Below are 7,159 nucleotides of genomic sequence, written 5' to 3'. Positions count from 1 at the left end.
AGACCTATTCTCTAAACTCCTTGAGGGCGGGAACTGTGTTCTATCTAGGTTTTACCTTAGTTATTGCTTCTTCTGGAACGCTTTTCAGGTACTCCAAGATGGGGTTAAGTGTACCTGTTACGTGCTTCTACAACCCTCTGTGCTAACTTCTATGGTGGGGTGCTTATATAGCCTGTGTTGCAATTACTTATTTCCTTGCAATTATGTTCATTGTCTGAAGATCTATGTCTGATTCTGTGCACTGGAGTCTGCCCTACTCCCTCAGTCTGGTTGGTGCTATGGCCTGTCTTGGACTTGTTGAGTTTCTTCTGCCTCCATCAGCAACTGGTTTTATGATCAGCCTCACTGCAGAGGCAATGACTCCACTGGCTTCCTGAGCCTAGGCTCCCCCTGGAGTGCTTCATCATGGCTTATGCCTTACCTTGATTTACCTGTTGTGTTCTCCTGATATAGACTGGCCCAAAACCATTCTTTTACAGTCTTGGGATTTCCTGTTCCACCTGCCAGACTAGATTTCCTCCCAGGCAACCTCAATTTACAATTGTTTGGGTTGTACAGTGACAGGGCACTCCTCCAGGGGATGACATTTTCTTGTGGTGACTCTAGATATGAATAGTTATTTTGACAACATTCCAGCAGATGGCAGTAAAGTGTTTTGAGCAAGGGTTACCTTTTTCTAGTTCGCAGGAGGTCCCCAAATAAGCTAGCATCTGTGCTGCCAGTGGAGCCCGCCTGTAAACCTAGCAGAAGGATTTAGTTGCAGCTTCTTGCTCCTTTCCTCTCAACCCTTATCCTTGTAGTTAATCATACCTGGCCAGGTATAGAGAAGATGTAGTAAATTGGAAAAGCCTCATATTTGGGGAATGAGATGCATTTATTTAATCTCATTTCCTGTTGCCAAGCATCACAGGATACGGCTGCAGGGACCACCCCCAGCTTGCCTCAGTCCTTGTACTCTGCTTTCATTCCTTTTCTTTCTGCAGTCATTTGTAGGCAATGCCTACACTCTAGGATGATTCTGATTAAGCTGCTTGTATGGAGCATCAATTTCTTTATGGGCACCAATGGTGTTTATCTCTACAGATTGGAGGAACATTCTGTACAGGATTTGTATTTTAAGAAATCCATTTAAAACCATTAAAAGGAAAGAGCAGAGAAATGAAAGGGCACTATCTAGTGGTTCTAAGAGAAGGAAGGTGCTGAAATGCTTATGATGCTAATTTGCCTTTTAGTCCCAGTTGTCTAGAGTAGTGGAATGGTATCTAACTCTTAGAGATGTGAGAGATCTATAAAGCTGTGAGTATGTCTATGTGTCTATCAGGAGAAATGCAGTTCTTTAATTATCAGCTTGATGAAGATGCATTTCAAAGTGCATTTGGGAAGGAGAATCTATAACCACCCTCCTGTAGGCCTATACTCCAGCCCTCGACTCAGTAGGTTCCAGGGAAGAAAGCACATCACAACGTGTGGCATTGACTCCGTCTGTCCTGTTTCACAGGGCTGACTTTATCCCAGATAATCTCCCCTTCTCCCCACCTTTTCTGGAAATGCATTACTGCTTAAGAGAGCAAAATCAGTCATTATCTGGTTTGGTTCCTTTGGGGTTGGACTATTACGGATTATTTTTTGATGGTTTGTGGGTCAGCTTGATACAGGGGTACGGCATCATGACATACTGCTCAGGAGAACTGCCTGCCGATTTGGCATAGTGGAATTTTCTCAACTTTCTTTCTAGAAGCTATGTAACAGATATGACTAAAGTTAAAGGAAACTTGTCACATTGTGAGACATTTTATGGGTGTGAAATAGTTCTAGCATTGGTATGCATTGTCAAGTAGTTATGTAGCTTTGGAAATTTGTCATTTTTGGATCCTGTTTCTCTTACATTAATGTCAGATATGAAGGAGAAATTTCCGGAATTCTGACTTTGAGTTCTATGTAACCTGGAACACATTTCCACTGCAAATATTGAACTTCTAAGAGGAAGAATAGCAAGTGCCTGGCACTTCGCTGCCACTTTGCCCATTATCAATTCCACTACTCTATTCTCTTGGTCTAGGCTTAGGTGTGGACTCAGAATCTTTCTGTTCATCACATTGAGGTTTCCATTTTCTTATCAGCTTCTAAGGACAATTCGTTTTTCATGACAACAGTTGTCTTCACAGACTCACCAGGATAAACTCTCATATCCAATTTTCAATGTATATCAAGGAATGAATGTCTGAATGTGAAAACAAATGAAATGAAATGCACCAAACAGTAACAATAAGGACAGAGGCTATATCAATATTAATGAATGATGTTTGTGCTATGCTATATTAAGTAGGAGAGAGAGAATTTATAAAAAAAAATCTTAAATTTGGTCTGGAAGAGCATCCTCACATCTCAGTATAGGGAAAAAAAATCCCGCTTGGCTAATAACATGTTAGCAGTTCATAGTTTCTTTTCTTCAGGGACAAGAACCACTACGTTCAAGGCCTTATATCCTATGTACTTTTATGCTAATCCTTTGAATCTTATTTAAATGCAGTATTATATAGTCAGTACTTATTCATGGTATCCATTTTCGCTGGTGAGTCTCAGACTTTACGGGTAACAGAATTTCCTAGGGAGTTTAAAAAATACGATTCTGTGGGCCCCATCTCCAGAGAGTTTGACTTAATAGGTCTGAGGTGATATCTAAGAATATGATTTTTAAAATCAAATCCCTCATATTTCTTAGGTCATAATTTGCGAAATGGTCGCCATGCTCAGGTGAAGTATTTCTCTCTTGAGCCTAAACTCAAGTATCATGGCTTTCATCTGTCATGTAAGTGATCCACATGGTACAAAAATTTAATTCTGTGGTACTCAGCTCGCATTACATTTTAAAGAGTAGATTCAGGAAGCTGTATGGCAAACAGTGGTAGTTCTTGAGAATGACCCCTAATGGCAAAAATATTCATCTATCTATGTGATAATATTATACTTTTGGTATCCCCTGATGGAAAAACATATGGAATAATAAGATGCTGTGAGTTCAGTAAAACTTACATGCATCTAGATTTCATTAGTCCCAACAGCACTTATGAACATTCCAAGGTCTTGGTGTATATATGTTTAAAATATATCATGTATTTAATCAACATGTAGTAGATTAGAAGACCTCATGAAAGAGTTTCATGTGCTAACCCATTCCGTGTGTCCTCCTCTCTACCCTAAGGGGTTCTTGACAGAAATTTGATTTTTTTGGAATAGGGAGAAGCCCAGAAGACTTGAGTTTGAATTATACAAATAATGGATACTGGCTGAGTCATATAGTTACTTAATCCATAAACCTCAGTTTCTGTAAAAAAATGATGACACTATATATTAGATATACTTTTATTTCAGATTCAGAGGGTACATGTATAGGTTTATTTCATGAGCATGTAGTGTAATGCTGAGATTTGGAGTACAATTTATCTTGTCACCCAGGTAGTGAGCATAGTACCCAGTAGGTATTTTTTCAGGCCTTGCCCCTACTACCTCCATCCCCCTTCCAGTAGTCCTAAGTGTCTATCATTCCCATGTGTACCCAATGTTAAGCTTCCACTTATAAGTGAGAACATGCAGTATTTGGTTTTCTGCTCTTGCATTAATTTGCTTAGGATGATAGCTTCCAACTGCATCCCTGTTGCTGTCAAGAACATGATTTTGTTCTTTTTTATAGCTGCATAGTATTCCATGGTGTATATGTACCACATTTTCTTTATCCAGTCCACCATTGATGGACACCTGTGTTGATTCCATGATTTTGCTATTGTAAATAGTGTGGCAATGAGCATACAAGTGCGTGTATTTTTTTGGTATAACAATCCATATTCCTTTGGGTATATAGATCATGGTTCAAGTGGTAGCTCTGTTTTAAGCTCTTTGAGAAACGTGATGTTAGTTTTGTATAGTATCTTGCAGGTGCTGTCTTGATTTCTTGTGTCTGGATGTCTACCTCTGTAGCAACATTAGGGAATTTTCTTGAATTATTCCCTCAAATATGTTTTCTAGGTTGTTTACGTTTTCTCCTCTCTCAGGACTGCCAATAATTCATAGATGTGCATAATCCCATTACATATTCCCATACTTCTTGAAGACTGTTCTTTTTTTTCAATTTTGAAACCTTTTTTTTTTTTTTTTTTTTGTGAAGTGGTTATTAACAAGTCTATATAAGGTTAGGATTCCAATTAAAAGTTTTAAATTGAAAGCCTTCAAGGTTCAGTTGTATGTCATGTAGCGAGGAGTAGCACTGAATTTGGCATAAGACTTAATGACCTTATTTACAGCTTCCAAGAAATCCTTCTCAGTGGCAATTTTTCGCCATGCTCTGATGGCAAGCATACCAGCTTCTGTGCAGACGCTTCATTCTCAGCACCAGTGCCATTTGGACACAGTCATGCTAACAATTCAAGTCTGATATATCTTTCAATACTCATTGAATGAGCGTGAATCTTAAAGATGTGGGTCCGACCCTCTAGATCGGGCAAGTTAAATTCAATTTTTCTATCTAATCTCCCTGACCTCATCACTGTGGGATCCAAATTATCAGGTCTGTTAGTGGCCATCAGCACTTTAATATTGCCTAGAGGATCAAAACCATCAAGCTGATTGATCAGTTCCAACATTGTTCTCTGCACTTCATTGCCACCTCTAGCATCAACATCAAACCGAGCCCCTCCAACAGCATCAATTCCATCAAAGAAGATAAGGCAGGCTTTTTTTTTTTTTTTTTTTGGTCTGGCCATTTCAAAGAGCTCATGAACCTTTTGAGCCCCCTCACTGACATATTTCTGTACAAGCTCAGATCCAATAACTCGAATGAAGCAGGCATCAGTCCGATTAGCAACTGTCCACACACAGAGTGTCTTCATGTACTGGGTGGATTAAAGAGCAGCATGCCCTTGGGAGGCTCAATGCCAAGATTCACAAACCTCTCTGGATGAAGTAATGGGGTTTTGACTACTTCTCGCAATTTCTCAATCTGTTCCTTACAGTCACCAACATCACTGTATGTGACATCAGATTTTTCCTCTACGTGCATCATGATAACTGTTGGGTCAATCTGAGGCTAGAGGCAATGGAATGTGAATTTGATACTTATTTCTGTCCACACCTACTCTTATCCTTTCTTCAATGTCAGTGGGTGCCACCTGATCACTAAAGTCCACCACAAACTTGGCACACTGCTTTACACTGACAGTGTATTTTGGGTCCTCTGAATCAGCATTGATTATCTTTGTACACCTGGCAACCTGTAAAGGCTGTTTACTCTGGAGTGTCTGCTTATCTGCAGCCAAATTCCAGAGTGCTGGTGGGGCCAGGCCAGTGTCAGATTCTTTAATACCAGCGAGCTCATTAATTTTCTTGAGAAGTTGCTGAATGCCATCTTCAACTTGCTTGATCTACCTAGAGTAAGCGGTCTGACCATAAGTTTTCAGCAAGGCAATATCCGCCTCATCCAGAACTTGGATGGGCTTGTCATTCTTCTCATCTTCTTTGGTCTTCCGCTGATTCTCACCAAGGTAATCTGGCATTTTAGCAGTTCCAAATGCCTCTGCTCCTTACTGATTACACAGCACCTTCCTTGCTTGTGGTGGTGTCTGAAGACTACTCTTTTTAATTTTTTTTCTTTATTTTTGTGTGACTGGATTAGTTCAAAAGAATAGTCTTCAAGCTCTGACAGTCTTCCTTCTGCTTGACCTAGTCTATTGATAAAGCTTTCAGTTAGATTTTAAAATTCCTTAAGTGATTCCAGAAGCTCTGATTTCTTTTTAAGATGTTTATCTTTTTCTTCATTTTCTGGATTTCTTTAGAAGTTTCTTTGTGTTGATTTTCAACTTTGTCTTGGCTCTTGTTGAGCATCCTTGCTCCGTGGTTTGAATTGTTTATTATTTCTGAATTTCCATTTTGGTCAAGGATCATTGCTGAACAGCTAATGTGATTCTTTGGTGGCGTCACAATGTTTAGATTTTTCATGGTGCCAGAATTCTTACACTGGTTCCTTCTCATCTGGAGAGTCTGGTGCTACTAATTTTTGTATTTATTTTCATGCTGGTAGGATTTTTTTCTTTCCCTATATATTTTTCCATTTCTCTCCTTCCCTAGAGGATGTGTCTGTAGAGTATGTTGGGTAACGTCTTTTGGCTTTGCTTCTATAACCCTATGCACTTTTGTGGGCAGGTTTTACATTGGGCTGTGTGATTCAACTTACAGACCAGTAGATGGTGCTGACAGGTATGAGCCAGTTGCTGCACAAACAGATGGGTATGTACATGGTCTTTGTCTACTGTGAAGTGCTCTCTGTTGTTTTAGGTGATGGACTGGACAGTAGAGTGCTTGGTGCCCTGTGCTTCTTATTCTGTGGAGGTGGAGAGACACAGCTAGACAGAGTTGGAGCCTTTGACTTGCCCACGAATACCCCTATGGTGAGTGTAGGCACCAGCCCTGTCAAGGGTGGCTGGGAGGAGCTCTTGGTGAAAAGCACTGAGATCTCTGGGATGGGGCAAGGGGTTGGTGAGGGGTCTGCACGGACTCCTCATCTTTGATAGGTAGGAACATGGTCTATTTTCCTATTATGCCCCTGTTCCAGGGCTGATGACTCCTCATTCAGATGCACACCGTAGTCTGTGTCTAGACCAATGCGGCTGAGAGCCTCAGAAAATGCCTCTTTTGTGACTTTCCATTAAAGTGGTTTGGGGCAACTTCATCACTCAGCCTGATACAAATAGCTTTATGGCAGGGCTGTTCTCTGATTTGACAGCACTGCTGCTTTGTGTAAAGGCGGGGGCTACGCCTTTGGGCTTGTGTGAGAAGTGGTTAGGTGCCAGCAGAATTTGAATAAGGTAGGTAGTTCCTCAGTTTTCAGGCCCCTAGATGGTCTGCTGAACAGTATGTATGAGTCCTGAAGGGTCTGGAGCCAGATCAGGCTAGCCGAGGGTTCTGGTGCTGACTGCGATGGAGAGGGGCAGACTGGTCCCTGGGTCACTGGATGAACTCTCAGGCAGGGGCAGGCAGAATACTTGGGTGGTAAGAACCTGAGGGGAGAGCATAGGCCTGTGGGGGTAGGGATTTCAGGACTCTGGGCTGCAGCTGAAATGCTCGTGTGGAGGCAGGGTGCTTGTACTGGGTACCAGAAGGTGGCAAGCAG

General features: G+C 41.2%; 1 pseudogene; it reads right to left on the bottom strand.

Moving 5' to 3' along the window:
- Nucleotides 1–4,230: 4,230 nt before the first annotated feature.
- LOC104675638 lies at nt 4,231–5,561 on the bottom strand (annotated as a pseudogene).
- Nucleotides 5,562–7,159: the final 1,598 nt, after the last annotated feature.

The sequence above is a fragment of the Rhinopithecus roxellana genome, chromosome 1, assembly GCF_007565055.1.
Source record: "Rhinopithecus roxellana isolate Shanxi Qingling chromosome 1, ASM756505v1, whole genome shotgun sequence".
Classification (NCBI taxonomy): domain Eukaryota; kingdom Metazoa; phylum Chordata; class Mammalia; order Primates; family Cercopithecidae; genus Rhinopithecus; species Rhinopithecus roxellana.
This window is presented reverse-complemented; position numbering and strand designations above follow the sequence as displayed.